This window comes from Emydura macquarii, unplaced genomic scaffold, assembly GCF_026122565.2.
Source record: "Emydura macquarii macquarii isolate MOO-44397 ecotype Brisbane River unplaced genomic scaffold, CSIRO-AGI_Emac_v2 contig_3390, whole genome shotgun sequence".
In the NCBI taxonomy this organism is placed as follows: Eukaryota; Metazoa; Chordata; order Testudines; family Chelidae; genus Emydura; species Emydura macquarii.
The window spans coordinates 14,169-22,398 of NW_027133527.1; the positions used below are offsets into that span (position 1 = coordinate 14,169).

General features: G+C 43.5%; 1 long non-coding RNA gene across 1 annotated transcript; it reads left to right on the forward strand.

The window, feature by feature from the left end:
* Nucleotides 1-1,528: 1,528 nt before the first annotated feature.
* On the forward strand, nucleotides 1,529-3,714 carry LOC137144090 (uncharacterized). The gene is made up of 3 exons (XR_010917322.1): nucleotides 1,529-1,611; nucleotides 1,949-2,011; nucleotides 3,523-3,714. It is a non-coding gene; the product is annotated as an uncharacterized lncRNA (long non-coding RNA).
* Nucleotides 3,715-8,230: the final 4,516 nt, after the last annotated feature.

Sequence of the window (8,230 nt, forward strand, 5' to 3'; positions counted from 1 at the left end):
CCCTCCTGGTCCATTTTCCTCATTCTTGTTGCTCTGGGGTGGTCATGTTGCCAGATAGGTAGCGATCCTTTCTGACAGAAGGCCCAGTATTCTGCTATTATTTATTGTGTTAGACTCCATCCGTTCAGTCCAAACGACCTTAGGTTGCCAGACTTCTCCACCAAATCTGTTACCCACACACTAGGGCACCCCACCTTTACCCCAATCCATAGGGCTCAAGGCATAACCTGGTTCATTTAGGCACTCCCACCCTTTCCCAATTCACACTGTCCAGCAATGTGTGATTCTCCATGGCTTAATTATACCACTGGAGTTGTATATATCATCCTTATATACTCTTGGGGCCCAGCCTTGCAAACCCTTACTGCCAGGCTTCATCTCACTGAAACAATGGGACTGAGTATAGTAGTAAGTACTATGCTCAGTAGTACAGGCTTTGTATTGTGTGTCACTCTCACAACAGAAAAGGTAGGTTCATGTATTTACTCCCTGCCCACACTCCTTCCTGGTCAGCTACCTAGGGCTCCCCCCCCTCCTCCCCCCGTGTACAGATTATGTATACAGGCTTATTTCAAGGCTTTTTCCATCATATACTAATACATCCTGGCTGATCTTTTCCTTAAACAGCACTCCTTCAGTGTCTAAAGTTTCATGCAGCTTTAAATTGGATCCTCTTTGTTTTCAGTTTCAGCTGAGACTATTTTTAGAACTAATACTTAAACTTATGTAAGGCTAGTGCATGAGAGTTCAGGTGATTCATTCTATGTGGGTTGTTATTCAAATAGCCCATAATGGTCCCTTCCATAATATAAATTTTTAGTAAGACGGCTATACTGTAGAAAGAAGGCTGAGTCTTGGTGATTGCAACTAATGAATGAGTCTGAAAGTTCAGTTGAGTTTGTGAGAACTTGGACAAGTGACTGCAACTCATTTAACCTCAGGGACTCAGTCCATGGGATCTCTGGAGTTTATTTTCATTGAACCTCAAAGTTTATGTAGTTACTGTGTCCTGTTTGTGTTCAAAAGTGCTGATCTGGTCTTGTTTCTATCGATAAGCACATGCCTTGCAGCCTGATTTCTAAACAGCCTAGTTCTTTGTTTAATATTTAATTGGTTATAGGAATGGTCAACAGTATTACAAAATCATATGGGGTGAGGGGAAAAAAGATAAAATAGCTTTTGGCTGAACATGCCAAAGGATTCCTAAAATGTTGATGTCAGAAAAGATGGAAATGTCTACTAGACACATTATAAGAAATTAAACACCATACATCTCTAAAATAGTAGCATTGTTATGGGATCCCTTGATTTGAGCATTTCAGGCCTGTTTCTAGGGTAATGTCTTCACTGGCGGCAGCAAATTCACCGTCCTCAGATCAATCTCTCTGGATCGATTGAGCGGTCAGTGCAGACCCGCTCAATCAATCCGGAAGTCAATACAATAAAACCACCCCCTCAAGTGGCATAGCGCTGCATCGACGGGAATGCATTTCCCGTCGGCACAGCACAGTGAAGACACCGCGTAGAAGAGGAGTTATGAAGTCGACAGGAGTTATGCAAGTTACTCTGCATGGCTTGTGTAACTCCTGTCGACTGCTGCCGAATTTCCAGGTAAGTGAAGACCAGGCCTCAATCTGTGTCCCTTCAGTATTCCCCCCACTATGCCCACCTTTCAGCTTGGTTCTCTGGCAGAACAAGGAGCCCTGTCCATGTGCCAATGCTCTCAGCACCAGGGAACATTTGACTCTGGGTCTGAGGAAGTGCCCAGTTACTTCTTCCTCCCAAAGGAATAAAGCCCCCAGATCTTTTGGGCTCTCTGAGGAGTGGAGAGTTTATCTCTGTGGTAAGGACTCCTGTGCTGCCTCCAGGTTTAAAGACTTTTATTGCTGTTCTTTTAATTTAAAGAGAAGTGTACTTTAGAAAATTGTTCACTGTGTTCTCACCACAGAGCGGTGGAGTCTTTGCAGCCTGAGGCTGGAGCTACACGCTAGCTGGTATTGATGCCTCTGAGGTGAGTTCAGGTGCAAATCTGACAAGACAGCTATAAATGGCAAGAATAGAAATAGAAGCTTTAAAGCAGAATTAGTCCTCCACATTGACACTCGTGCCTGTGTGCCTAGCAGCAGGTCAGGCTCTTGGAGAGGGGGGAAGAGCAGAGCAGGTAATAATGGCTTCAGAACTGTTCTTTACAGCTTAAGGGCCTGATTCTGTAATTGTCACTCCCATGAAGAGTCCCACTGATGTCCGGGCAGCTGATTACTTGAGTGAGGATTGAGAATCAGATTCTAATTGGGGAGTTGTGAGCTTATTAATTGCGAAGGATGTCAGATTTTGAATGGCTCTCATCAGTTGACTCGGGCAGCTCTAAATTCACCTTTACATTGATTTATCCATTTTGAGAAGCCTTTAAAAAAGTGGTGAGCTTAGTAGTTCTCATATCCTGAGGTCCATTTTATTCCTTCACTATGCAGTCAAACTCCAGAGTGGGCTGTTTCCAATTTTATCTACTGTTTTCCAACCAATTAATTAATTCATTAATGCTGAGTTCTTTTTCAATTTGGACACTGTTAGAATGGATGCTTACTCCTTCCTGACTCTCGCTGGACTGTATCAACAGCCCAAGCAGCAATCCTTTGCCCTCTCCAATAACTCTCAGCTTCATGAGGCCTAAATGTGTGACAAAGATCTTTAAAATGTAGGACAAAGACCTGATCTGAAGGGCAACTTGATAAATAATGGCAGAAGAAGCTTGACATGATGGGGCATTAATTTCTTCAATATAGATTATTTTCTGTGCTTTTCTTTCCAGAATTCATCCAGAATATAACATTATCTGTTAAGGTCTTATAATGGGACATAAAACTAATGATGCTCTGGATAGCTAACCTGAAGCATAAACATAGTGAAGACAAGACACACAGGGAGACCCAGAGGAGGCACTTCACTTTCAGACGCTCTGTCTGTTTCCGTAGTTCATGCTTCCCAACTGTTCCTCATTTTAAGTGATGGACTCCTTGAGTTACTTACATTCCACACAAATTTGGTGTCCTCTCTCTTTTAGGGTGCAAAGTTGTTTCCATCAGAAATACAGAACCATGTAACTGAGGTTATAGAAAGTTATTTACATGGAAGGTATTACTCCTATAGCATTTTCAATTTCCTGAATGAAAAATTTGGGTGACCCTCCTTTTGGTCTTTGTCACACACTGCAACTCACATTTGGGACTTGGCAGCTTGAGAGGTATGCTTTAGTTGTCTAAAGCAGCTCTTCACATGAAAACAAGATGTTTATTGGTAATAGAATACCCTGCTAAGCTGTAATCAGTAGCCAGGTCATGTAAATTGAAGCCAATACTGTTTTATCTTGGAGTAGATTAAGGCTGTGCATAGGATTTGCTGAAATTTCCCTCTCACTGTGTGAGATCATAGAATGATAAACATGCAGCCTCACAAGGCCCAAGATTGTTGATACTGGATCTAATGGTTAGAGCCAATAACATTTTATATTATCCTGTAATACAGATTCTTCACGCTATGAAATAGTTTTCCTGGATTTTTATTGAGGCAATAGACAATAAAAGGAAACTAATGGATAAGAAACCACAGAAGCAAGATACTAAGATACGTGCCTCCCCACCCCATTGCATTATAGCCCTTACTGCCTTCGTGCAAAATAGCACCACCACGTGAGGAGTGAAAATAGCAAAGAATGTTCACTGCAAATAAAGCTCACTAGAGTGCAGCTGCCAGCATCCAGATTTTTCGACACCCATCAGTACCCCATGAAATGCGACATTGCTGGGTGAGCCATCAGCAGTGGGGATCAGATCTGGGACCTCTTGAAGGATGAGACTCTATTGTCTGAGCTAAAAGACCCAGATCTATTGGTCCAGGCTGTAGCAGGATCATCAATCTCTATATGTGGCCCAAAGACTACTAGCGGGTGACAGAGAGCCACATGGCGTAGAGGTGAGTTATGTGGTATTGGGATGCCTTTGAGGGCTGAGTTTGACAGACAGAATGGCTGGATAGGGCACTGTCATGCCCATGCTATGCATGGCAGTTAGAACCGGACACAGACTAGTGCAGAGCTCAAACAAGCACCTTAAACACGGTGAGATCACTCAACACCACAGGTTATGCTCAGAGGAGCTTAGGTGATAAGATGGTTAAAACATAGGTGGCTGGTCTAGCCTAGCTGGTCTAACGCTTCCTAGCAGCACTGGAAATGCACTGGTGCTGGAGCAATGGTAGGAGAATTCCCATAAGTCATCAGTGTAGCCACGGCCAAAGAGAACTGAGTGGTCAGGTGTTTGACTAAGATAGTCACTTCAAGCTGCAATGCCGCCTTCAGAGAAGCCAGTTTCTTAGCTGGTGTGGATAGAAGCAGGCTGGGTGTAATGAGTTTGCAGCAGCACTTTTGTAATATACCATATAATAATTCTGTAATACTGTGCTATGTTCCTCCTTAAATCTCAGCAGTGTCATGAGCAGTAATACAGACTAATAAAATGATCCTGCAACCCTGACACATGAATGTATAATCTGAGTAATTACCTCGTAATTGAATTGGTCCTGGTAAATTAATAACATTCTAGCAGACGTATCAAAGAAATTATATATGTGTGTGGGTCATGCTGGCCATGAACTGTAAATAGAGGGAGAATTACTTTCCAAGAGCTATAGTGTAGAAAGAGTTCAGGCTGAACTGCTCAGGCCTTTCTTAATTCCCTAACTACATAGGTAATGACTAGTAAAGCAAACATTTCTCACACACACATTTTGTTTGTTTAACAAGTTATTTTCAGGCCCTGCCCCTGTTTGTGCTTTCCCCAGGCCCATGGGTTCTGTGGGAAATTAAATTTCCCTCTTCAAAAAGGACAATAGACGGGAAAGGTCTGTCCCTCATGTCCCTGGTTAGAAGGTTTTCCCCCTCATCTCTTCTAGTTCTTAGTAGGTGGTGGATCTCAAGATTTCCTTTCTTCCCCACCGGGCTTTGGGCAGTTGTGAAGACAACTATAACACACAGTACATTGTGCTGGTTCTGGAGCTTCAATACACTACTTTGGGCATGCTACTCCCCTCTTTGAATCCCTTCACTGGCTTCTCCTCCTCCTCTTCATCAACTCCAAGCTCTTCACTGTCAAGGTTCTTCATAGCTGTGCTCCAGCCTACACCTTTGCTCAGATTTCCTCCTGCTGCCCCTCATTGCCAGTACCCCACTTCCTCTCTGTTTCTTCACTTCCTACTCTGCTTGGAATTTATTTCCCTTGCTTGCTAGGATCCCTCTCTCTCCACACAGTCAAATCCCTTCTTAAAACGTGCTTCTGGCTGTGTCTTTCTCCATGAAATGAGGAAAGACTATTTCTCCAGCTTACCTCATGCCTCCTGACTGCGCCCACGTTACATCAGGCAGGGCAGTTTCAGACCTAAACTTCATTCCTGCTGGTGATGTCTCCCTTTCCTTTCTACAGTTTACTGGCCTCAGAAATGTTGAATTCGCAAATCCAGGCCTCATGTACACAGAAGACATTATTTCCACCTCACTGGAAGTTTACTGCTTCACAATTTTTTGCTATACTCCTTTCAGATCTTAGTAATTTTGCTCCATGATAATAAGAGCAGTGTTTTGTAATTAGTTCGACCGAGGGTGCCATTTCCTAGAAAATGAGTTGCTTTGGGAAGGTACGGACTCTTCTCTATTCCTGGGAGACTTTAACCCCTGAATTTTCAATGCAGTGCATAAGGTTTAAGTTGCGCTAATCACAATGAAGTCCAGTGCTTTGAAAATGCATCCCTAAGTCTTATACTCAAGCGCACCCCGGCATTCTTCTCACAGGCCAATTTACACTTGATGCTGCAAGTCTTTGCAGGATACCTAACCACGCACACAAAGTAGTTGTGCGCCAGTGAAAATCTGAATGAAGTCCAAACATGGATACAAGTTAATGTAGGTGCTAGGCATGATCCTCTACCCTAAGCAACAGCTCGTTACAAGCCCCTTGTGTGCTTAATGCCTGATCCAAAGCTCATTGTGATCTTCCCGTATGCTTCACTGGGTTTTGGATCAAGCCCTTGTCCCCTTACTCAAAAATGTGCAGGGTGGAAAAAGTATGGGGCAGGGAATGGCTGTGTCTGAGCAGACATGGTCTTAAATGTGATCCTCACTGTGCTCATGAGGTGTGTAGCTACATGTTCCCCTTCTGCCTCGCTCCTGCTACTAAGCAGGAGTAACTTTGCAGCGGTGCAGCATCGTTCCCACTAATGCAGGATTGGGCTTCCCTGCTCGCTTACATCCTGCTCAGCACTTTTACCTTGTGCTTATCCAAGTAAGGCTTCACCCCTGCCCTTCCCGCTGCAAGCCCATGGTGCTGCTCATGATTTCACACTTTAATCAGCCACAAACTCCCTCACTTCTGTAAAGTGCTTTGAGCGCCTTGGAAAAAGGGCACCATGACAGTGTAATGTAGTACTGACATTTTTTAAAGCTATATTAAGAGTAAGAGCACATTGCTGAAAAGTCAGGGGATGCAAAAGTTAAGGCTGCCTATGCGACTGACACTGCCACCCCTTCTGCAAATGCATCCCTCTATCATTCTATATGTGATCACATTCTAGTTCTCAAACAATACAATATTTTCCTACAGCCTCAGGGTACATCTCTATTGTAACCAAAGGCATGCTTGCCGCTCAGATAGAAATACCCACGCTAGCTTTGATCTACCTCGTGACAATAGCAGCAAAGCCTCACCAGCATGGGCTTCACCGCAGGCTGCACAGACCCTCCCAGAACCTTGGGGACACAGTCACATTTCTAGCCAACACCAAAGCCCAGACTGCCATGGTTTCACAGCTATTTCTAGCTGGGCTAGCTAGATTACAGCTAGCATCGGTATAGCTTCCCAAGGGAGGGTCACACCCGAGTGCCGTGTAAACATACCCTTTGATACACAGATGTAGTTTCTTGTAACAGTTAATTCTTGTCAGCTCCTGCTGTTTCCATTATCATGATTCCATAATGCCATTTTAGGAAGGCACGCGGGGACTGACACAAGGGCTCTGCAGCCCCTATACACCTTACAAGGAGGGAGCTTCAGTACCTTGCCTTGTCTCACCCCCTACACACCTTGCAAAGTTACTGTGCACTTAGCTTAATCTGTGTGTGTGGGATGGATTTGACTCCATGCAGACCATGTACAGGCCGGTTTGGGTGCTGCCCTCTTTGTCACGTATTTAGAGCCGTACCGTAAGTTCTGTGTATTTGGCTGTGCTTTATTTCAAAGTTACATTTATCTAGCAGTAGGGCTTGAGAACAAATGCTAGGGCTTTTTTTTTTTTAAACACTGTAGAAGAAAAACACACTCATCTTCCAGAATTGGGAGTTCTTTTGACAGTAGAATAGAGTGATGGATATGCCAGGGCATCAATTCATCAGAACATCAAGGCATGAGGCTGACTAGTGCCATTCATTCTTGTCATTCGAATCCTCTTGATGTGTAAGATCATATTAAAATCCTGTAAAAGAGAGGCACTGCATGTCTTCTTGTCAAAGACAACTACACTGGTTCATCCATCCAGCTCTGGTACACAGGAGGTGGAGAGGGGGCTTTTGATTGGACAGTTTGTTCAAGGTGAAGCAGAAAGAAACATCTGCTGGCCCTGGACTCCACAGACTTCTGTAGTCTGTGTATATAAGGTGTGTGGCAGCTAGGACACCTTTCAGTTACTATTGGATAAGTAGTGAATTTTAATGGCATTTATTCTATGCAGTTTGCTCCACCCAGGTCATTATAGAACTTTGCGGCATCTTTCTTCATCTTGTTGATGACAGAACAAATTTGCCTTTCTCTAACTTTTTGCTCTTTTCTGTCCCTGATTTTTTTAAAATGTATCGAATTATGAACACAGGACTAGATTTTTTTAAGGTGCCTAAAGATGCAAAATAGACACCTAGTGGGATTTTCACAAGTGCCTCGTTTCAGTTGGTTATGGGAATTTTCACTTTGTCCTAAGATGCTGGGCAGTGTTGCTGTTAAATAGATTAAATGTTTTACTCCAGAAGCAGCTGCATTTCAGTGCTGGGTTAAAGTATCCCATTATTATTAATATTATTACTGTAGCCCCTAGGAGCTGTACAACCCCAGAACAAAAAGACAGTCACAATTTGTTGTTAATGTTTAAGACTGTAAAGGCTTTGGGATCCTTGTGGCCAGCAATGGTGTGCTGTGGG